The sequence below is a fragment of the Physeter macrocephalus genome, chromosome 8 (genome assembly GCF_002837175.3).
Source record: "Physeter macrocephalus isolate SW-GA chromosome 8, ASM283717v5, whole genome shotgun sequence".
In the NCBI taxonomy this organism is placed as follows: domain Eukaryota; kingdom Metazoa; phylum Chordata; class Mammalia; order Artiodactyla; family Physeteridae; genus Physeter; species Physeter macrocephalus.
Genome location: NC_041221.1, coordinates 23,566,130 through 23,590,277, shown reverse-complemented (window position 1 = coordinate 23,590,277; position 24,148 = coordinate 23,566,130). Strand labels below are relative to the sequence as shown.

The 24,148-nt window shown below is 42.1% G+C and overlaps 1 protein-coding gene across 1 annotated transcript in view; it reads left to right on the top strand.

Moving 5' to 3' along the window:
* The window catches only part of SEMA5A (semaphorin 5A), a 429,431-nt gene that overhangs the window by 41,103 nt on the left and 364,180 nt on the right, over positions 1-24,148 (top strand). The gene's annotated exons all lie outside the window — the stretch shown is intronic.

The following is a 24,148-nucleotide window of genomic DNA, read 5'->3' as shown; positions in this document are numbered from 1 at the left end:
TTTTTGTTCTAGTTCTGTAAAAAATGCCAGTGGTAATTTGATAGGGATTGCATTGAATCTGTAGATTGCTTTGGGTAGTAGAGTCATTTTCACAATGTTGATTCTTCCAATCCAAGAACATGGTATATTTCTCCACCTATTTATATCATCTTTAATTTCTTTCATCAGCGTCTTATAGTTTTCTGCCTACAAGTCTTTTGTCTCCTTAGGTAGGTTTATTCCTAGATATTTTATTCTTTTTGCTGCATTGGTAAATGGGAGTGTTTTCTTAATTTCACTCTCAGATTTTTCATCATTAGTGTATAAGAATGCCAGAGATTTCTGTGCATTAATTTTGTATCCTGCTACTTTACCAAATTCATTGATTAGCTCTGGTAGTTTTCTGGTAGCCTCCTTAGGATTCTCTATGTTTAGTATCATGTCATCTGCAAACAGTAGCACTAACTTTTAATTAACAGTTTCTAGGAAAGAAAAATTCTCATGATAAAATAAAAGGTAGAAGATTTTTTTTTCCTATCTAATTATTATTTTTACAGGAAGATACATAACATTTTTTATTAAGCTTGCATCATGCCTGGATATAGGGGAAAAAACCCTAAGCCAAGGATATAGGATCACACTTAATCTCAGTATGAGACCACAGAGCAGTAGGGGGTCTTACTCATTTGTTAAAACCACAGTTTTTCCAGAAATCTTTTTCTCTGCCTGGAGACTTTGAATGAGGGACGGGAACCGTCCTGGTAACAGCACAGACGCCCCATCTCGTGCCTCTGTCTGAGGCACTTTCACTCCATGGCCAGGTGTGTTCAGTCATTTGTCAACAACTCCTCAGGGAGGGAGCAATACTTATCCGCAGGGAGGAACTTAGTCATGGAAAGGTTTAAGATATGAAGGTCTCAAGGTTAACCTGTAGATCAATTACGGAGCAGCCACCTAGGAGCCGCTGTGTCTCCTCCACACGCAGGTAAATGACCCTTCCCAGGTGTCGGCTGGGAGGGAGAGCCTGGGGCTGTGGGTGCACTGGACACCGATGGACAGGCAGACAGAAGACCCGGCTTTTAGTTCTTGCTCAGCCGTCAACTCAGATCCCCAGAGATTTTGTTCTAGTTTCTCCCTGGCCAACTGTGCCGGTGACTTGGTTGCCCAGACTTGCCTGAAAAGGGCTTTGGACTCCGTAGCTGAGAGATACGGTTCCGGATCCCAGATTTCACACTAGGATATTTGACCCTGAAGGTTTAGAGAGAGAGGCATGTTTGAGTGAGTGGTTATCTTTTGGCTTTCCTGCAGAATTGTTTTCGTGTGTCTTTAGCCACGTCTCTAAACTTTCAGATAATAAACTGCACTTTTATGTTTTTGTCGATTAGCCAGGGTGCCAAGGAATAATCGAAGAGTGGCTGGTTGGTACCAGAACTCCTGTGCTCTTGTTTCAGCTCTGTTATCAGCTAGCTCGGTGGTTCTCTGGCAAACGACTTTCCCTCTTGGGGCCTCAGTGTCCATGTCTGCAAAAAGAAAAGTTCGAAGTAAAATCGGTGGTTTCTAAACTGTGTTTAAAATGGCCCCAGATTTTCCTCAAAGTGCTCTGGGCGGAGGGGTCAAGGCTTTTGAACATAGGGTTCTGTTGTTAGGAAAAAAGGCTGCAAATCAGCAGACGGAAGGTTCCTGGAGCTCGGTATGAGTCTGTGACATTTATTTTAAAAGTGTAACTTACAAATTTACAAAAAGTATTACATATTACAAAAGGTATAACATAAAATTAGCTTTGGAGCTGTTTTCAGTTTAGAGTGGCTGCAGAGTGGAGTGCTTTAGAGACCCTGGAGAGACTGCTTCCTGGGTTCGAATCTCAACTCTGCCGTTTACTATGACCATGGGCAAGTTTCTTAATGTCCCCGTGCCTCAGTTTCCTCATCTGTAAAAAGAGGACCGTAGCTTCTGGCGATAACGGTTGGTCAGTGTAGGTTCACTCGGGTGGAGGATGTCGATTGTGGGGAGCCTCTGCGTGTGTGAGGTCAAGGGGCACGTGGGAAATCTCTACCTTTCCCTCAATTTTACGATGAAATGAAAGCAGCTTTAAAAATATAAATTAATACATTAATTATCCATAATTAATATATGTAAAATTAATATAAAGTCTGTTAGTTTAAAAAGAGGATAATAATGATAGTAATTGTTTCATTGTGTTGTTATAGGGGCAAGATGGTTAATAACTGTAAAATATTAAGAACAGCACCTGGCACCTAGAAGCGCTGTGTAAGAGTTAAATAAATGAATGCTCATCCACTGGAAAACTTGTTTTGTAACATGGAGAGAATTTCTGCAATTTGTATTTTCTGCGTGTCCAATGTGTTTCCATCTTGGCTTCATAAAGTGGTAGATTAAGCATTTGTGTAGAGCAGAAGTTGCTGGCCAGAGAACAACTTGGGAAAGTTTTGGAAATGTTGACGTTCTGGAAATGGAAAAGTCTAGTGTGGGTAAGAAGTGTGTGCTGGGAAAGTTTAGTGGGCTTATGTCCAAGAAGGGCTTAGCTTGTGCTGGAGCACAGTGCAGGGTTGCAGGATTCCTTGCCACAGGAATTGTACCTTCCAGCTAATGGTAGTGGTGATTGTGATGGTGGTGGTGATGATGGGGGTGGTACTGATGATGGAAATGGTGGTGGTGGTGATCGTGATGGTGGTGGTGATGACGGTGGTGGTATTGATGGTGGCAGTGGTGGTGGTGGTGATTGTCATGGTGGTGATGGTGGTGGTATTGATTGATGATGGAAATGGTGGTGGTGGTGATTGTCATGGTGGTGGTATTGATGGTGGAAGTGATGTTAATGGTGGGGTGGTGGTTTTGATGGTGATAATGGTGGTGATGATGGTGGGGTGGTGGTGATGGTACTGGGACAGGACAGGAGACTCCCCTCTTTATCTTAAGTAACTATTGTGCTGTCCCCACCCAGAGCTTCCAGGCCAATTGATAAGAAAAGGCTCAGTTGACTCTTGGGACTGAAGGCAGAAAGCCCTTAGCTGCAAAGGGAGAAGAGAGGTGGGGATAGGCAGCTAGCTTGCTTTCTTCTTATACTTCATGGCTGACCCCTGTGAAGGTCATATAGCCTCTTCCGTAGGTGCATACTTGGCTTCTAATTCCGTTACCCATCTGCAAAGTGAGACAAAAGCAGCCAAGTAGCTGAGAGATCAAAGGACGTTTCCTCAGGACATTCAGGGTTCCTGTTCAGGTTTTTGAAATGGATTAGGTGAAGGCTTTGCTTACAAAACAGTGTTCATTTCATTTACCAAACTGTGCTGTCTCTGTTACTGTGGTAACAAGCACATTTATCTGGTTTCCATTATATAACTATTTTGTGAAACCCACGGTTCATTGTGGTGAAATTGTGTGTTGTAGGGATTAGGATACGGTTTGGATTAATATGTGTAGCACATTCTGTTTACAGGATCATATTGGCACAGTAAGTAGACAAGAAAATGGAAGTACGAAGAAAAGATTGGTATGCTCCCTTTCTACGTGTAGTCCTTCTGTTATGTCACAACTCAGAAACTTCTTTGAGATACTTTGTATGTAGCAGTGATTCTCAGTGGGAGGGAGGGTGATGCCAGGCCCCACCCATGCACCCAAACCACGGATATTCGTCAATGTCTAGAGACATTTTGATTGTCAAGACTATTGTCTTGAGCTACTGGCATCTCTAGGTAGAGGCGAGCAATACTGCTAAACAGCCTCCAGTGCTCAGACAGCTCCCCGCAGCACCATCCCTGCCCCAACAAGGAATTATCCCATCCAAATGCCAATGATGCTGTGGTCAAGAAACTCTGGTATGTAGTGTTTATTCTATGAGAAATTTGATAGAATAAATTTCTCATTCTAGAATCTCTTGTTTTCCATTTTCCAAATTTTATGACAGCGAACATCTAATCTTTACTTAAAGATCTCTTTGAAATCTGTGTAGCACAAGAAACCTTCTTGCATTGGACTAATTTCTTTTTATATCTTCTCTGTCTGTTCTCCAGATACCAACATTTCCAGTTTAAATGTTAAGGCTACAGCTATCTTGCGCATTTCCACTTGGTATTTTTATCAATTCTTAGTAATCAACTTATGTATGTGTTTTTTCTCCCCAAATTTGGTTTTAAGCTCCTTAATAACGTGTAAAGGTTCTTTGAATTATTTACAACATGTAGTTTAGTGCTGTGCATGCTTTACATATCCAATACACATTTAATGTTTAAATTTGATACTTGAAGCATTAGTATAAATCAAAATACTACTTTTTGATGTCCATAATTCCTTTCATTGAAGAGAAAAATCAGTGTTTCTTTTACTCTCAAAGCAGAAATACATTCAAATCTCACTGGAGTTGAATATTGACATGAAGATAGTTTGTTTCATGTCTGAGGAAATATTTTTAGCTTTCTACTTTTCTAGGCTTTAATTATTGTATTTATTTTAAATAAATCTAGGGTAGAGTCTTTAGGAGACAATTTCTGCTAGCCAAACTTTGAAAAGCCCGTGTTATGCTCTCTTTTTCTTATGATATTATAAATAGATATCCATGACTTTGCCAAATTTAATGATGAGTAAGCAGTTGCCTTTAGGAAAATGTATCTATTTGGATGATTCCTGCTGTTGGGCATGTGAAGCCCTCTGAGACAGAGCTGATTTGGTGGTGTCATTTTTACTGTGTTCTGTTTATTTAATTTCTAACAAATTCCTTCTCCCATGTCCATTTCTCTGACTAGTTAAGCCAGGGAACATGAATTAGCGTCATCATGGGGAATTAGAAAACCAGAGTTACTTTTTTCCTTGTAGGTAAAGGGAGAGCCGAGACATTCATCATTCTTGGTCATTTCTGCTGGGCTGTGGGTCCCTTTCTCCTGCTGGCCTGTCATGTGAGTGTGTAAGATGCAGGCTGTGTGTACTAAGGGCAGCTGTGCTGGTGTCCCCTCTTACAGACATTGTCTATCCACACACATCCTCCAGGTGGTCCATTCAGCAGTAAGGAGTAATGGGTGATAAGGAAGAGAATCTAGAAGATTCAAAGTCCCCCTTTTAAAAGGCCATGCAAACGAATTCATGATTACTGACCCTCAGCTGGGCACCAGGCACCCTGGCAACCTTTTGCAGGTTATTATTTTAGCTCATTTAGTCCTTGCAATCATCCAGCGAGGTGGGCGTGGTATCCTTATTTCACCTCACAGAGCTGAAGTCACTGAGCCAAGGTTTGTATTTCTGTGTTTGGCTCACGTCTGCCCAGCTCCAAGTAATGTATTCTTCTCACTGTGTCTCTCCACACTGGCTTTTATACATTATAATAATCATTCAGTTCCATGAGAGTGAAGGAAGGTGACCAGGTGTGGAGGAATGCTGTCCTGGGCCTTCAGAAACTTACCTTTAAATATGGCTTAAAATTAGGAAAGGTGCTGCGTATGAATGGAAAGTTTGAGAAGCCCCGAGATAGACCAAGTCGTAGACCCTGGATGATAGGGAGGATTTTTGTGAGAGCGTGTAGGACAGTCCCCGTTGTGGGATTCCTGCAGAATTTTGGATCTCTGGGGAGACCATTTTTCTGTGAAGCCATTTTCTAAGTGTTATTCAGATTCTCTGAAGGGACACAAATGCTGTAACAGCAGGTGTTTTGAACACCCTGCTTTGTTTCCTAACGTGTGCAAACACAGTTTCTGGGGATGTTCCTGGAGTTGGCTGCTTGGGCCTGTTATTTCACGGTAGGATAAAATAATGAGTATCTTGATTAACTTTCTGTAACTCTAGAAATTGCTTCCAAACCACATGGCTCCTTAATAAATCAGTGAGAAAACATGCCTAAGAGCTGGTTACCCTCTAGTCACCCTTTCTTTGGGCGGCTGTATAATCCCTTCTGGAATCTAGTACCTGTTGGAAAGAGGGAGACAGCAAAACAAGCCCATTGCTTGTTGGTTTAGGGTTGGAATGCCAGCATCCCCCTTACATGAGTTAACCTTCGGAGGTCACCTGAAACGGTCTACCTGGAAGGCCTTAGTGTTTGTTCATTCATTTGTGGTTATTTTCATCCTGTGATCTCAAGAACTAGCTATCAGAGGTTAGTCTAATCATGATTTCTGCCTAATAAGGAGAAATTATTTGTCTTCAAATTATGTGCCAATGGGAAACTGGAATGATCCTTTATAAGAGGAGCCTTCTAATCACTCATCATTGCAAATATACATTTCAAAATAATTTGATTAAATAAGGAACCTAGTGATATAGTGTTAGAGACTTTGAGCTGTTACTAAATCTTATAAATGGTTTAGCCTTGGCTTAGAGATTTATCACTGGTATTAGCAAGTTATGGGTAACCAAGCTGCAATTTTAGGCCTGCTTTTCTCCCATATATATATATTATATATATATATATATTATATATATATAATATATATATATATATGAAGAGATATAAATATATATATGAGAGGGTTAGTTGAAACCACGTGACTTTATGACTTTGATTAGAAAAAAAATCACTGATGTACCCTGCTTAGTTTTAACCTCATGGCAGGCAGCTAATGAAAGCATGTATCACCATGGTTAGGGAAATATGACAACTCTGGGTTTCATGGATGAGGAAATTAAGAGAAGGGCCGTATGTACGTCTTCTAAAGATGATTCACAGTAGGACACTGAGCCTGTCTTAGAACTTGGATATAAACGCCATGTACCACCTTTACTGTGTTTCAGACCAGCTCCAATAGTAGAATAGGAGAGCTGTGTGTGTACAGTTTCTGTTTGTCTTTTCTCTCATCCTCTTGTCTTTTATTAAGCTGTTTGTTTCTAAGGCTTAAACCTCTGAGCACTGACGAGGAGTACTCAGCAAAGAAGATTAGCCCATTTTTCAACAGAGTATGAGATGGCTTGAAACGAGGGTTTCCAATTTTCGTTATAGTGTGACAGCAGGTGTGTGTTAATTATAGCATGCTAGTCAGTGTGAGATGATGCATGTAAAAAATTCGATATTACAATCTTCACAACAACCCATGGGGAAAGTACAATTAATATCCTCATTTTGTAACGAGGCAGTTGAGCTTTAGAATGGTTAAGTAACTCACCCAAAGGCGCTCATCCAGCAAGGGGCAGAAACTCAGGAAGGCTGATGGTGGAGCTGGACTCCCCACCCACTCCTGCACCTCCTCATTTGTCTCACAAACATTGACTGTGTCTCCATAATGTTTAATATCTAAGTTGTCTATTGTGACCAAAAAAAAAAAGTCTACTAATAAGACTGTCTCTGCCCGTGGGCTGATGCTGTATTGAGGATACCAAGTCCATGAAGAATTACATCACTTTGTAAGTGGAATGATAAAAGATACATGCAATGGGTTTTGAGTGCAAGGTCCAAGGAACAACTAGTTCTCACGTGGGATGAGAGTGGGTAAATAAACACGCCGTTGCAGATGCATCTGAGGTGGGCCTTCCCAGGATAGGAGGAGTTGTAGTTGGGAGACGCCATTCTGAGCGTAAAGAGTGAAAGGGGTGTGTAAGGGTCAGCATGCTGGTGTGTGAAGAATGCTGAATCGTGCGTGGTGCCTGGTGGAGGGTGAGACGGGAGTTTGGAGTAAGATTGTGTTGCATCTTGCCAGCCACGCTCAGGGACCGTCCCCAGGATCGAACGCAGAGGGTCAGGACAGAGGCGTTTAAGCCATGTTGGGGATAGATGGAAGAGAAAGAAAAAGCCAGTCATGATTCAACCAGAACACTGGCTGGGGCAGGGAGAGAAGGGCATTCACCATGTACCATTAATATATGCCTGGTGACGTGCTGGGAGCGTTAAAAGCATGAGCTTGTGTGGTCCTCACACAAACCATGACAGTTAGATGGTCCTAGTATTTTAGATGAGGAAAGAGAGTTGGCAAAGGTTAGGAAACTCTTCCAGAGTTCCCAAGCTAGGAGGTAGGCTGAATTCAAACTCACACCTGTCTGATTCCAAAAGTCGTTGGGAAGACCCGTGGAGTAATGCGATTTGAGATAAAGCTGTAGCATCTCTTCTGAGATGGAGGACGTGTTTGAAACCTGCTGCTTCTAAAAATTCCAGAGAAGTGTCAGTAGACAAGACAAGATGTCAACGTACTTTGTTGCTCTGTGATTGTATGTTTACGTGGAACTAATTAGCCCCTGGCCATGGACAAAATCACTTTATTAATAATAAGATATGTGGGTGTTTCACGGATCCTCCTTCACGGGTTTTGACATTCAGTGAAAAGAGTGGACCAAGAGGAAAGGGTTTAGACATCTGAGTCCTGTGTGTGTGTGTGTGTGTGTGTGTGTGTGTGTGTGTGTGTGTGTGTGTGAGAGAGAGAGAGAGAGAGAGAGAGAGAGAGAGAGAGTTTGTGTGCAGAGTTACTCATTTTAAGCACGTGGTTACAGCAAATAAGGACACAAGTCTCCATGCTGTAGACCAGTGCAGAGGACTGTCTAGCGAGCCGTATGTGGAGCCCACTTGGACTGGGACAGGCTTGCATTTGGTTTATCAGAGCGTGCTGAAGACACGCTTGGCCTGCTCAGAGACGCTGCTCTGGAAGGAATGGTGACAGTCAGGAGAAGAGGCAGCTGTTTGTTAGGGCTCTGTTGTGCTTAGCTAGCAACTCCAGGCCCATTCTTACCCTTGAATTCCGTAGGAAAACTCCCATGTGATGAGAATCCTGCCTAGAAAATCCCCGTAGGATGAGAATCTTGCTCCATGGTCTAGGAACAGATTTGTAAAGATAGGCTGGCTAAAGATTTATATAGGTTGTGATTTGGGGAAAATATTACTCTTTTGTGATCTGAAACGCTAATTTGACAGTTCACAGCACTCTGTGACCTCGTGCTGTGGGGACAGTGGAGGGAGGAGTGACTAGTATTTAAAGGCTGAGAAGAGGACCAAGGGTACAGATGCCACCCAGCCACCTTCATGCTCATTGGTTCTGTTTACTTTTCTCTGTGGAAAATGAGAAATACAGTACTGGAAAAACTTTCCTTAGCTATCTGATATAATTACTCTCACACTGGAAAAACACTGGGAGAAGAATAGGAATTTCTATTAAACATGTTTGGGTGAGGAAGTGTGGGCATAGTCTTTGGAGACTGTCCAGAGGTAATGCACATGGGCATTTTGGGGACATCAACTCTTGGGCTTAGAGCCAGGTCTCCACCAATACAATTATTAAGTAATAGCCTATAAGGAATATAAATGATGAGGTAATTCCTAATGATGGATAATATAAATTATAAAATAATTTTTCATTATAAATAGTGAAAGATATTTAAATTTATTGCAGAGTCAGTTGTTTCATGAGTATGTATGTGGCAACAGGCTATCTGGATAATTAGTGCATTTCAACCAAAAAATGTGCTTTGACCTCAAAGTATTGAAAAACAATGTCAATTTCAGATTGGGTTTTGTATGGCTCTTTTACTTCTTTATACACCAGTAGTTCATCCACCCCTGCCCCCCGCCCCCATTTATGTCAGCCTAAGGGGAACCCAGCCTATGAAAAGCTCTATGTATGTAGAGGTCTCTCCTTACTTACGGGGTCCCCACCATCACTGCCACCTCCATCACTGCTGGGGCCCTCCTCCCCTAAACTGAAAAGATCCCCTAAAATCCCTCCTGGAAATCAGCTGTACACAAACCTTCTTTCTCTACTCCTAGCTTCATCGTCACAAGAACATGGTAGCCTGAGTTGGAATTTGGAATTTTTTTATAATAGCTTTACTTGATGTATAATTCACATCCCGTAAAATTCACCCTTTTAAAGTTTACAGCACTTTTCATATATTCACAGAGTTGTGCAATCACCACCATTTAATTTTAGAATATTTTCATCACCTCCGAAAGAAAACCTGTATCCATTAGCAAAATTTCCTCATTTGCTTCCCCCAAGCCCCATATATTCTGTCTCTGTGGATTTGCCTCTTCTAGAAATTTCATATGAATGGAATCATAGACTATGCAGCCTTTTGTGATTGGCTTCTTTCACTTAGCGTAATGTTTTCAAGGTTCATCCAGGTTGTGAATGTATCAGCACTTTATTTTTTTTTCTAGCTGAATCATATTCCTTTGTAGGACATTCCACATTTTCTTTCTCTAATCATCATTAAATAGTTGGTGGACTTTCACGTTATTTCCTCTTTTTTGGACTGTTACGAATCATTCTACTATCACCACTCATGTACATGTTTTTGTGTAGATATATGTTTTAATTTTTCTCCGGTATATACCTAGAAGTGCAATTGCTGGACCACTGAGATTCATTTTGACGGAGAGACAAATAGTTTAGTACCATCTTACATTTGAAATGTAGCATACACTCTACACATTTTTTAAATGTGGGACTTTCTCCAGTGGGGTTGATATTCTGTGGCTGCAAAGCTGTCAGCCTGCCTAAAGCAGTCGGTCATCATACCACTGGCGACACAGGATGGCGCAGTGGATTCTGAGTCAAGCACGCGTGAATTCGCGTTGTGGCGCTGCCCCTTTCTAGACTGCTGATAACCTGCTCCAGAAGGGTTTTGAGTTCTCTGAGTCATGGTGTCTTGACTGGGTAAAACGCAGGTCTGGTATTCACAAACTCTCACAGCTTTGGTTTCCAAAGTATTTCTTGTCATTGCATGCAGAAAATGGTAACATTGTGTGGGTAGATTTGGTAACTGGTGGAGACTACTTACCTAGAGGCGGAAGGGGTTGGTCCCCGGCACACCTGGATTACAGCTCTTTGGTATCCTAAGCTATACCGGGCTACTCGCCTGTGGCTCTCACCTGCTGGGAAATTGTTTTCTCAATGTGTCTGTACTCTTGCCTCTTCCTGTAGCCTCTTCTGTTCTAATCTCTGAGAATCACCATTAACCACTAGAGAAAAATATTGGACGATAAACTAAGCTTTTGCAGGGTTATGATCTCATTGTCTTTTATCTTCAGTATGGCGCATGGGAAAAACTCACAAGATAAATGAAGACTCCAGCGACATGCTTTTAAACACTTTAGCTCTGACTTCCATTTAGGAAGCTATGCGTGACCACCGCAGACGCCCTTCATTTGATCTAACATTTGATGCCACACCACTGTCATAGTTTTTCTAGGCTTTCAGACATTATCCTGTTTTTTCTCAATTTGTTTTTTTCTGTGCTGGCTTCAGCCAGCGGGTCTTGGGTCATTGTACTGCTTAGGTAATGAATCTAATTTAAATTCTAGTTTCCTACTGTGAGCAAAATCTTTGGCCATGAGGAGTTTCCTCCAGAGAATTTGGGTATGTCATCTTGTTCTGTTGCATTTTTCTCTGAAGCTTACAGCACTGATCAGCTCTTCTCTGAGAAGAGGACCACTCAGAAGTAGTAGGTGCTCCTGAGTTAGGGGGATGCTTTTCAGATGGTGACCTAATAGCTCTGATGAGATACAAGAATCTGGTCCTTTCGAAAATAATGAATGGTTGATTTCGAAACCATCTTCCCTGTTCTTGCTAGCATCTTCAAGCATGACACGCGTAACAGATGTTCAGAGACTGGACTTATTAGATAGAGCTGCTTCTGTCCTCTGGTGATGAAAAGAGTCAGAGGGGGGACTTTCATTCCCAACTCATCTCGATTCTTCTCTGTAGCATTTTCTCAGTAAAAGAATACGTAAACACTTCTTCTGATGATAATAATTACACACGCCCATCTCAGTAAACTTGTAAAACAACCCCCCAAAGTATTAAAATTTATGCAGAACCGCACATCTCAGATGATCCTAATGATGGGGTGTTTTTTCCTCCAGATGTTAATTGTAACAATTCAGACCCACGTTGTGGTGTCATAACAATTATTGAGCACTTACAGTGGGGTTGGCATTGTTCTAAGTGTTTCACATTGGTTAAAAAAACGAAATCCTCAAAGGTTATCTCCACTTGAAGACAGAAATACAGGCCATGCGACCAGCAAGAAACTGAACTGGGATTTGCATCCAATGTCCAGTCAGACTCAGCACCCAGGCTCCCAGCGTTTGTATGTTGACATTTCAGTATGAGAATGTCTGTGTGTCCATGCGTGTGGGCTCGCATTTGTGTGCACACACGCACTTGTTTATATGCTGGGCACAGAGTTTAGTTTTCTGCCCATACATTTAATATTGTATCTTGAGTATTCCTCATGTCCTTAAAATTTCTCTTAAAAACAGTATCCTCTTACTGTTTTTCTCTTAAAAACAGATCGGACCTTCCTGATCTTCTTTATTTGTATATTTCCCTTTCCCTAAACAGAAGCTTCCAGATCATGGTTGTAATACATAATAATCAGACTAGCAGGGATATATTTCAAAGTAAATCTTTGTTGACTTATGTGATGAATTCCTTTGGAGAAAATTCTAGAGATGAAACCGCCAAAGCAAAGTGTATGAATACTTTTAAGCCCCTTAAGATTTTTCTGTGTGTGTGTGTGTGTGTGTGTTTGTGTGTGTGTGTGTGTGGGTGTGTGGGTGTATCAAAGAAAAAAAAATTGAGTTTTGTCAAGCAGCCATAGCCACCGCCAAGTGCCTGGTTGTTCACATTTCAAAAATAGCAATTGTTAAAGCAATACCGGATTCTGCAAGGTGGAAACAAGCTTTTCTTTTGGACTTCTTAAATACGTAGCTTTCTTCCGTAACTTGCCAATTTATTATGATTCATGAGATTAGTTACCAACTCGATAGATCTGTCCCCGCTGCAAGGGGGTGTCCTCAAACAGCGAGTTTTGTGCTTGGAAAACATCCGACTTTCCAGAATGAAGTGTTTGTGAGTGAAATCACGGCCTCGTCCACCTCCAGTCTTATCTCTGTGGGTAAGGACCTGCTTCTTGTGGTCCTGTGGTTGCAATCAGAGAACCGCGTGAATTTTCCAGAATAGCGAGATTAACCATAACATTTTGCCTCGTACATATAGTGTTAGAGAAGGTACGTCACTTTCATCTAGGCACTCAACCGGAAACACAATCTATCCCATATCGACAAAACAAACATGTGAGCTAACTTTCCTGCAGTGATTTCACAGTGTGTGCTATTTACCAAGCTAAAGGGGCAACTCTGAGAACAAAAATGCAGGATGGCCGTGTCAGGATGGAAAGCATTTGTCAAAGCCTGTCCGCCTGATCATTTCCTCTCTGTATGAGCAGAGGGTTTTGCATATTATAGTTTATCTGTCAAGGCTGGTAAAACCAATCCCATTTTCTTAGTTAGAGTGAAGATTTCCTTTTTTTCCCAGGTAAAATGAGTGTAGTAAGTAAAGGAGTTGGAGGTCCCAGTTGTAGAAATGTCTATACTGACTCATGGTTTACCCCAGCATGTCATGTATTTTCATCGTAAGTGTTCTTCACCCGACTTTAAATGAGAAGAATAGGAATTTCCTGTTTTGTGTGGAGAAGCCTTATGGGAAGTTGGCTCCTGTTCTGTCAACATTTCTACCTTCTAACCATTCCCTCTTTAAACATGCCCTGCTTTCTGTCCTGCCCTCAGCTCCTGTTCTCCCATCATTTTCTATCCCTTATACCCAGTGAGTCAACCTGAGCTGAATCTAAAGATGGACATTAGGGCTCCAGGCTCATTACTTAATCTAGAAAACAAATCTCACCCCATTCACTTATATTAAACCTACATATTTTTACTCATTTTAAGTTACAAACTAAATCAATGCTTGTTGAAAATTCAAACAGTACAGGAGAATATAAAATACCCCCACTGCCTAGGAGTAACCACAATTTTCTTTCACCTACAAACATATAAACATAAAAATCATCTGGTTTATTTCAGTCAAAAATGGGACCCCCTCTCTTTCTTTCTCTCTCTAGAGATAAATAAATATCTACACTTTATTTTTTCACTCATCATCATTATTGGATTTTTACGTCCGTGTACAGAGTTTTATTTTACTACATTGGTTTTACAAGCTGTATACTATTTAATAGGATGGATGTGCCATGATTTATTTGATTTCATTACTTATAACTTTGGTCTTTAAATTTCATGCAGATAAATGGGTTTACTGCCCCCATTCTCAGTAAATTCTACCCTGAGACTTTATTCTGTTTCTCTGCCCCAAATATGATCTTTTTATTTCCAATTCAGTCACATGATTCCCATGCTTCCAAAACTCACCTGTTCTCCAACCTCCTCCTGTGTTAGCCGGACCCTTCTTTCCACTATTTGTAAGTGGTTGGTTGATCCATTCATTCAACAAACATTAGACATTTTCTGTGTGCAAAAACATGTGGTGGGCTTTGAGGGGCTACAGTAGCGAGTAGGGCACAGGCTCTCCTGCGTGGTCCCCCCCATACAGCAGGGATGCCATGTCACAGGCAGAAGAAGCTGGACAGTGTGTGCTGAGGGCTGTGGAGACAGTTGTATCACAAGGAGGCTCAGTGGAGGCATCCTTGTTTCTCACTGGGGAAGTGGCTATGGGAACGGGGGAGCTGGTGTTTGATCTGGACCTCAGAGGAGGCATGAGGTTCTAATACAGACATAGAAGAGTGTGTTCCAGGCAGAAAGGTGGAAGTGGACAAGCAGGGTGGGTGGGGCTGAGGAGGATTAGTGAGTCTAATTGATCCAAGTGGTTTGATCATGGAGAGGTGATGAAGTAGTGAATTATCTCCTTTGTTCATTCAATTATTTATTCACTTTCACGTGAGCACGACTGTGAAGTTTCTGTTTACATTTCCTTGCTTTTTAAATATATTTTTTATGTTCTATTTGTCACATTTTTAAATTGTCTTAAAACATGTTTCCATGATTTTTATTATCTTTGTAAAATTGAAATATAATTGATTTACAATATTGTGTTTAAATATAGTCCTAACAGATTCAAATTATTGTTTAGTTTTGCTTCTTTGTCTATTTGCAATAAATAGTGATTTACTATATTATATACTATTCTTGACTTTTTCTCTCACTGTGATGTTTCTGTTATCTGTTTATGTTGTATGTAGCTGGTGTCCATCCATTTTCCCCATGATATAATATACCATAAAATTTTCCATTCTCTCAGTGGACACCTGTATTATTTCTGGGTCTTTGCTGTTATGAAAAATGCTGCTATGAATGTTCTTTTACAAGCTTCCTGGGGAGATGTGGAATTTTCCTAAGGCTGAGGCCACCCACCATCACAGCTCTTTTTAAACAGTGAACTGATGTTATCATCTCTTTGTAGGAAGACACTAATTTGGTGGTTAGAGATTTTCTTTTCCTGCAAGATTTAAGAAGCGTTTTTTAAAATAGCTCTTACTTATTAAAACTTTTTTAGTGCTTCCTAATCGCTAGGGAATTTTCTATGTTCTTTCAAATTAACTCATATAATCTTAAGCTATGGGTTTTTATCTCCATATGACAGATAATGGAACCTGAGACATAAGGTTATTGTTGGAGCTAATTGGAACCCAGGTTGTCTGGGTCCAGAGTCTGTGTTTCATCTCTGCAATGCTGCCTCTCCCAAACTAGGGGTGGTGGGCAGGGCGGCTCACCAAGACACTGTAGGCTGAGGGGTACCATAGGTAGTTCTTAATTGTCACAAGGCAAAATCAAGCAAGCAGGCATCCTGCAGCAGTGTTTAGCCCCCTTCACTGCTAAGGAACAGCGTGCCAAATTGGTGCAATCTGTCATTGCTTTTCCTGGACTTGTATTTAGGAATCATTCTTTTTGTGTTTCCGTTTAACATATCCACCATCACGTAGCTTTTAATATTTTGAAGTGCAGAATTTAACGCACTTGGGGATTACTTTAAACCACGGAGACCTTTATTGTAACGTCCTCGATGCCCTTTCCACATTTCGGGCTAATGAACTGAAGAATAAAACACCATGTGTTCACAGCACGTCTGCGTGTCCCCGCATTGCATTATGTGCTAATGGTTCGATGTTTTTGTGGCAGCTAATTCATGCTCTTTGTTGAATTGTTCTCCTGAAATCTCACCTACTAGGTTGATTCCTCGTGAGGGAACTTGTAGTTTTCCGTGGAAACGCTCCTGAAACCTGCCGTGAGAACTCCTCAGCAGCACTGGCAGAAAGTATCCAGGCCTTTACGATGATTTTTCCATCACTTAGATGAAGGCGGTCTTGGTTTCTGTCCCCTCTAGGATCTAGTCGGTCAGTCGATAATACTTAATATCATACTATCTTCTGGGCCCTGGGGACATCCAAGCAAGACCCAGGCTCAGTCCTCCAGTTCTGATATTCTTGTGGGTTAAACAGGCCATAAACAGATACATTAGTTTCGTGATTTCACGTAGTTTTGAGTGACTTGAAGAAGTGAACGTAGAGGAATCGGGTGGAGGGGAAGAGGCTGTGCTTCAGCTGGCCTGGTTGGGGAGGTCTCTCTGAGGAGGTGACATTGAAGGACACCTGAGTAATGAGAAGGAGGCCCCCTGGAAGGACCTAGAGAAACAACCTCTGGACCTAAGGACCAGCAAGTGGCATCTGAAAGGTGATGATGTCAGTGGGCGAAAATACCAGAGAGATGAGTGTATGCGTGTGCGTGGCCCCAGCACGGCGCATGGGAGTGCTGGGGGAGGGGCAGAAGTGGCCGGGGACAGCCCTTTAAAGAATGCAGATATTTTATTTTCGTTGATTCTTTGTTTCCAGCTGTATTGAGGTACAATTGACAAATAAAAATTGCATATATTTACAGCGTACATGATGTGTTTTTTTTTTAAGAGCAAATAAGATGGAAATTTTATTGGAAGATTATCTGAATAATTTTATGAAACTTATGTAACTTCGATAACAAAACCTAAAAAAGGTAATACACAATCACAACTGACTTAAGATCTTAGTAAAGCGAATTAATCAGTTGTAATAAAATAACAATCTGCCTTGATTCAGTTATAGTGAGGCTTGTAATGCAAAGGTGCTCCAGTATTAGGAAATCATATAAAAATACCATATCATTAGGACAAACTGCAACGTGATGTTTAGATATATGTACACATTGTGAAATGATTATCACAATCAAACTAATGAGCATATCCATCACCTAGTTACCTGTGTGTGTGTGTGTGTGTGTGTGTGTGTGTGTAGAGGACATTTCAGATCTACTCTCTTAGCACATTTCAAGCACACAATATGGTATTATTAACGATAGTCACCATGCTGTCCATTAGATTTCCAGAACGTATCCAGCCTGCATAACTGAACCTTTGTACCCCTTGATCAACATCTCGCCGTTTCTCCCACTCCCAGCCCTTGGCAGCCAGTTCTACCCTCTGCTTCTCTGAGTTTGACTTGTTTAGTCTCTTTACAAAGATTGCTCTGGTTGTAACGTAGATAATAGGCTTTGGTGCAGGGGAGGCAAGACTGAAAGCCCCAAGACCCCGACTAGAGAGGCTTCTGCTGAGTCCAGGGGAGAGAGGAAGCAGCTTCACGTGGGATTGCAGCCATGGAGGTGAGAGGGGGCCAGGTGTGTGATCCATAGGACAGGGTTTACTGATGGTTTAGAGTGGCAGGTGGGGGAATTAGGCAAGCCAAAATGACTCTAGCTGTGATGGGGAGGGCTCAGGCGGGAAACGGATTTGGGGGAAGAGGGGCAACTGAGGGTTTGTTAGGTCCATGTTTGGTTGGAGGTAATTCTCTGCCCTCAAGTAGAAGAGAAGAGAGGATGGAAGTTGCAGTGTCAGGGTCAGGTTGGGGCTGAGATATATACATCTATGTTCACCTGCTGATGGTTGCTCTTCCAGAACTTGAGCTCCCAGGAGGCTGTGTAGATGGTGAGCAGAGAGTGACACTAGATGCTAAGGCCATCTCATAGTTAGTTGTTCGAGGGCGGGGGCACATGCATCACTATCTGGGTTAAATTATGATCAGTGAGGTCTCAGGCTCCAGGATGGGTGAATGACGCGCCAGTCACTTCGCGAAATTTCTGTCCCCGAGGAAACACATATTCAGGCCCGACTGAAGTCAGTGGGTAGAAATAGAGCACCTGCTAATTTTTTTTAACCAGAGGATCCATGTGTCTAGCCGAGCTCCGGATTCCTAGTCAATAACTGATAACTGCAGAAACGAGGTATACACTGGGATGGTACCTTCAGTGTAGCGAGATGACCATGGATTTGGAGCCAGGGATGTACCTGTTAGAATTGTTGGCTGTTCCGTTTATCTGTGGGAACTCCTTGAGTCTTCACATCTGTAGACTGGAAAGAATGCTAATACTCATTTTACAGGCTTATTTCAGGAAAACAAGAGATGTATTAATGCTGTGCATCACCATATAACCTTCTTTGCAGTTTCTTGTGTTTTATTGTTCTCCGATTAGCAGAATCTTTGATGTTGATATGATATGGCTCAGTATTTTTTTTCTTGTGATGAGACCTTTTAAGATTTACTCTCTCAGCAAATTTCAAATATGCAGCACAATATAGTTATTTTTTATTTTGGTAAGGATTTCTTATTCTTGTTTCGAATAAACGGACCCCAAAATTGTAATTAGCGCTCTTGAGGTCTATCTTTTTTGTCCTTAGACCAAAGAGTGCGACACATTTGAACTCAAATGAATCAGCTTTGGTGTATTGGTCCACTGGCCTAATCGGTATCGTCAGACGTCACACACGAGGGCCATTCCCAACTGAAATCTGAAGACACCCATCAGAGGCCTTTTCACTAAATAGCCTAGTTTTCCCAAGTGTATCAGTAGGCTGTTATCTGTAAATTTATCTGATACAATTTCAAGGTGTTTGCATTTTCACCCTAGAATAATGAATTTGATGAATTTACTTCTGCTGTGAATTGTAATATCTTCCTTTTTTTTTTTTTTTTTTTTTTTTGTCTTTTGATTTTTCAAGTGGTTCCAGCAAATTGTGGTGTGCCAGAGTAACTTACTCACACCCCTCGGGGTTCACACACTTCGGTTATATCTTCCATGGGCTTTCATGTTTCTAGACCCGGGAGACTTCCTCTTTTTAGCTGGTCTGCCTATAGTAATCCCTTCATCCCTTTGACCACTAATTGGAAAATTATGACATTTAGAGAGGACATTTCTCAGAACCATGGGGATCCTCATATTTGGACCAGATGTTAAGAGAATTTTAATAGAGGAATAAAACATCTGTGACAATGAATAGCAGAGCCATAGAAGGAAAGGGAACAAGAATTGCATTTTAATGGAAGCATAAATATTGATCAGAAGGTAGAGAGGTGTATGTTGATTTACACTGTTTTTCTCCATGAACTCATTCTTCGGGTGGTAACTTTCTGTGTCTACTACATCCTGTATTGTCCAGAGGTTGAGATTTTCACAGCCTGTTTTAGAAGGAGGCACATACACAGGCAATTGTAGTTCCGGGTGATAACAACTATAATAGAAATGAGTGTTGATGTACAGGGGGGCCACATGGGGGTGGGGGGGGGAGTGGGAAAAAGTCAGAGAAGGCTACTCAGAGATGAAGCTTAAGAATTGGAACCAGAGGCAGGGAAACCTGTCAAAAACAGCTAACAATGTAGACGTGAGAAATAGAGAGGGTTGGTTAGGGTGGGGAGTGGGGCATGATTCTAAATATGGGTAAAAGGGAAGAGCTGTCAGAACATAGAGACAAAACGACACATGACCTTTGGGAAGATGAAGGAGGAGAAAATGGTGGGCGAGTCCTCAAAGAGAGAAATTGGGGTGGGGTGCACTTCCATTTAAACGGAGGACGGGAGTAAGAGTTCTGGATGCAGTAAGCACACAGGGAGATCGGGGTGTTAAGGAAACCAGGGAGGAGAGGGTTTGGGGAGATACTCAGTTGGAGAGGTCGCGGGCGCAGATGCCATGGTGATAGATGTCCAGTTGCATCAGCTTACCGGACTTGGCCATCAGAAGGCGACCAGTGATGCTGACTGGAGCAGAAACGTTGGGGAGCATTTTTTTCTTCCTGCCAGTGTTGCATGCTTTTGCAGGTCATCACAGACGTCACACCTTCTAGGTGACAAGAGACAAAGTGGCACTCCAGTTCCTGCCTAGCTTACCTAAAAAGGAACGGGAGCTATGAATAGTAATTGTCACATTATGAGAGTCATTTATAATGTGATTGTTTTGTTCTGTCCCTATGAGTTTCCTCTCTCTAGATAAAGCCTTTAGAAATTGTCAATATAGTTACGTTGCCTTGAAAGACCCGTTATTTAAGCGTTTTTTTTTTTTTTTCATTCTTAGAAAGTATTCCTCTTGATTTAGCTAGCACAGAAGTAGATTGAATGAACCTTCATTTAGTTTTAAAACCTGCTGACAGATAAAATTACTATTGCCTTTGTGTAAATAATAATTTTATCTAGTGGACTTCATTTATTTTTATGGTCCCTCCAGGCGACCTGGAGCTAAACAAGGGGAAAAAGACAAAAGTGTAATAATAATTCCCTTTGAAGAGAGAGAGATAAAATAAGGTCGCTGGAGCTGAACCATTATTGAAATGTGTAAAATACGTCAATGTTTGCTTTTTCCCATTCTATTCCATGAAGTCATTTTATATAGCCATAAAATCCGATCTCATCTCAGTTCAGTTACGATGAAAACCTATGAGTAACAAAGTCATTTTCTTACTCAGTTACCTGAAGGTGGCATCTGGCAGTGTTTCTGTACTTGAGGGCGGTCAGTGTTTTCATTAAGACATTCCTAAAACTGTTGCACTAATTCATTTGTGTTAAACCTCTTTTGGCTGAAATTTGGCAGTGACGGTACATGGGTTAAAGTAATATAAAGAGGATCCAATTTTCATAAAAACGTACCTAAAAACTGAAGATGCAATATGTCTGGTGAACATCCTGATTGCCCTTACAGACTCCACGCCATAACAAGAAAACTTTAATTTTGCTTTATTTCCCAAAGAATAAAACGTTCGGTTATTGTTTTTGAAAAAGGTTAGAAGAATCTATTTACTTGAACACTGTGCATTAACTTAAGTTTATCGTTTTATTGATTCTTCATTTAATCCCATTTCCTGCTCAGTACCTAGAATGTCTGACATTACTACTAGGAAAGAGCACAGATTCATTCAACACGTTCCTTCCAGCCAGGAAGTAGAGCACAGATTCATTCAACACGTTCCTTCCAGCCACAAAGAATAAAACGTTCGGTTATTGTTTTTGAAAAAGGTTAGAAGAATCTATTTACTTGAACACTGTGCATTAACTTAAGTTTATCGTTTTATTGATTCTTCATTTAATCCCATTTCCTGCTCAGTACCTAGAATGTCTGACATTACTACTAGGAAGGAGCACAGATTCATTCAACACGTTCCTTCCAGCCATGAAGACACTGAGGGCTGGGATGCTCCCTGAGCTTTATTCCCCCTTCTTTGAACACTTGAACTTGAACCCCTTCAGAAGGCGTAGCTCTGTCTTCTTCATCCATTCAGAGGGATTCCTCCCTTTTCTATGTTCCCTAAGACTTTGCTCCTACTTCTAGGATAATTTGGTAATTATCCAAAGATGGACTTTTACTTGAGGAAAGAGCACAGATTCATTCAACACGTTCCTTCCAGCCAGGAAGTAGAGCACAGATTCATTCAACACGTTCCTTCCAGCCATGAAGACACTGAGGGCTGGGATGCTCCCTGAGCTTTATTCCCCCTTCTTTGAACACTTGAACTTGAACCCCTTCAGAAGCCATAGCTCTGTCTTCTTCATCCATTCAGAGGGATTCCTCTCTTTTCTATGTTCCCTAAGACTTTGCTCCTACTTCTAGGATAATTTGGTAATTATCCAAAGATGGACTTTTACTTGCTTGACTACTCATACCTGTTGAGCTGGAAGTGCCCGGACTGTGTCCTCTTCCGTGTTGGAGGGCTGTCCCTTGCCCACAGGTGGCATCCTTCAGTATGACTGGCTGGATTAATGATGCCCCCTGTTTCCAGGCCATGGGTTCATCTCTTACGCTTTACTCTGGGGAGAAGACTATGTTTCTGGGGGTAGTTCTGGTTGTTTGAACTTGTGGCCATAAATGTGTGGTTTTACCAGTGTGAGCAGGAAGGCTGAGTGTGCCAGGCAAAGGGCCAGAGGGTTTTTCTCCTGTTTTGACATGGCCTGACACTGCACACTTGATCTTACCTTAACCTGTAAGATCCGTTCAATCCATTTGAGCCTTCGCTTTCTCTGCTGCAAAGTGAAGGGAGAGATGAGGTGATTTCAGCCGGCCCTTCCACCTCTCGGATTCAGTGAGTTGTTGACTCACTTCCTGTCTCCTGTGTGCCAAGGGTCTGCATAAACCATCTGACAATGGTGCTTGTTCAGTGGCAAAGGAGGGGTGAGTTCTGGATGGTGCTTAATAGAACGTCGGCTACGTGATTTCTGATTCATTCAGATGGCCGATTGAGCTTCTTGGAATGCTTACATTTGGGGCTGTAACTGCGTGTTCAACCCGTAGCTTGTGTACGGTACAAAGGAGAAGTCAAAGCTTAGAAACGCGAAAGGTTATATGACTTTCCGTGGAACCCTTGATGAGGAAGCAGGCACTGTAATTGGTTCATCAGGGTTTTCCAGAAAAGTTCTGCCACCTTGGCTGGAGTGGGCGGCCGCTGTGTGTGCAGAAGGTGGAGGCCAGCCTTGACCTTGTGTAGTGGGAAGACTCGGGGCAGAAGTGGGGCCCGAGGCGTCAGCAAACATGCAGAGAGTGTGCGAGGCTTACCCGGAGGACCATGGCTAGGCTGGAGGGGCTGGAAGGAAGCCTTGGCACTGGGAGTAGTGGAGGTGCAATTAGGAGGAGATGGCTCGTTGGTGGAAGGGCAGAGTATTCTCTTCGGAAAGCAGTGGAAAATCCTGAGAGGGTTTGACTAGGGCAAGGCAGTTTGCAAGGCAAGGCTGTTTACCTGGCAGCAGCTGACGACTCTGCGGTAGATGTCGTAACACCATGTTTGGCTGTGCCAGGGTGTGCGGGAATAAGGCTCCATGGTTTGTTCAGATGATGGGCTGATTTCTTCAGCGGTTCTGCTGCCTTCGGTTCGGGCTGGGGCTTTCGTCTCTGGGGGAGTGTTTCATCTGATCCCATGGAATAGGGCCAAGAGGTGGATGGAAAGATGAGAGCAAACACAGACCTTTCAGAAGAGCTGTCCATCCCCTTCTTATAAATCCTGTCGTTGTGCTTCTGATGTTACAACAGACTGTAACTTTTTACAGCTGAGATGCGCACGCGATGCATCCTCTCAAGGGCTCCTGTGCTGCAGTGGGTGTGGGGCTCGGCTTCCTGGTCCTCTCCGAGCAGCTCATTGGTCAGTTCTCTCACCTGACTTCTCCATCTTGTCTGCAGTGGAGCTCCTAAAGCCATCAGGTAGGAGCCGGGCTGGCAGAGTTTCTGTGGACTCTCTGAGTTGCGCCCATGGGTCTGGCCACTTCCAACTTTACAGTGGGTCAAAGACTCAGAGGAACACCAGCCTCCCCTGAAAAAAAGTACATGAAGCTTATTTTGGATCTATTTTTATTAATCACTAATTAGACTTTGTTCCTGAAGCAGAACTTCTTGTGTAAGCTTTCATTCTTTTGACTTCTATTTTATCTGACAGCAGTTTTTTTTAACTAAAAGGAACAGTTATTTTCTATTCCCCAAAGCCTATTCATTTGCCGTGTGGGTGTGAATGAGAAATGTCATTTATTGCACAAACATGTATATATGGAGTTTTGCTTATTTAGACCGAGCTTATAGAGAGAACCTACTCCCACATCAGGAAACTAAAGGGAAGGCTTCAGGGATTTTGAAATAGATACAACAAAAATGCTTCTGTTTTGTAGCCCAAAGTGGCCTGCTGTAATAAATCTTCCTATTGGCAAAATCAACTTGTTTAGTATTAAGTCACCAAACATATTTTTAATTTTCCAGAGGTGGTAGGATGAAATTCGAACAACTTTTATTGAAATTGATCCTTTGAAAATTCCTTCATCATGTATTTCCCCGATGTAGCAAATAGTTATAATTAAGGTGACTTTCGTTTTTATTGAAATTTTGCTGAAATGGCTCAATACGAATTCAGTGGGTGATTTATGTAAGCATATTTTAAAATAATCTTTCACGTGATGATAGCTTATTTAATTTCTGAAGAGGAGAGGTGTTTTTTTTTGTGTGCGGTACGCGGGCCTCCCACTGCCGCGGCCTCTCCCGCCGCGGAGCACAGGCTCCGGACGCGCAGGCCCAGCGGCCACGGCTCACGGGCCCAGCCGCTCCGCGGCACGCGGGATCCTCCCGGACCGGGGCGCGAACCCG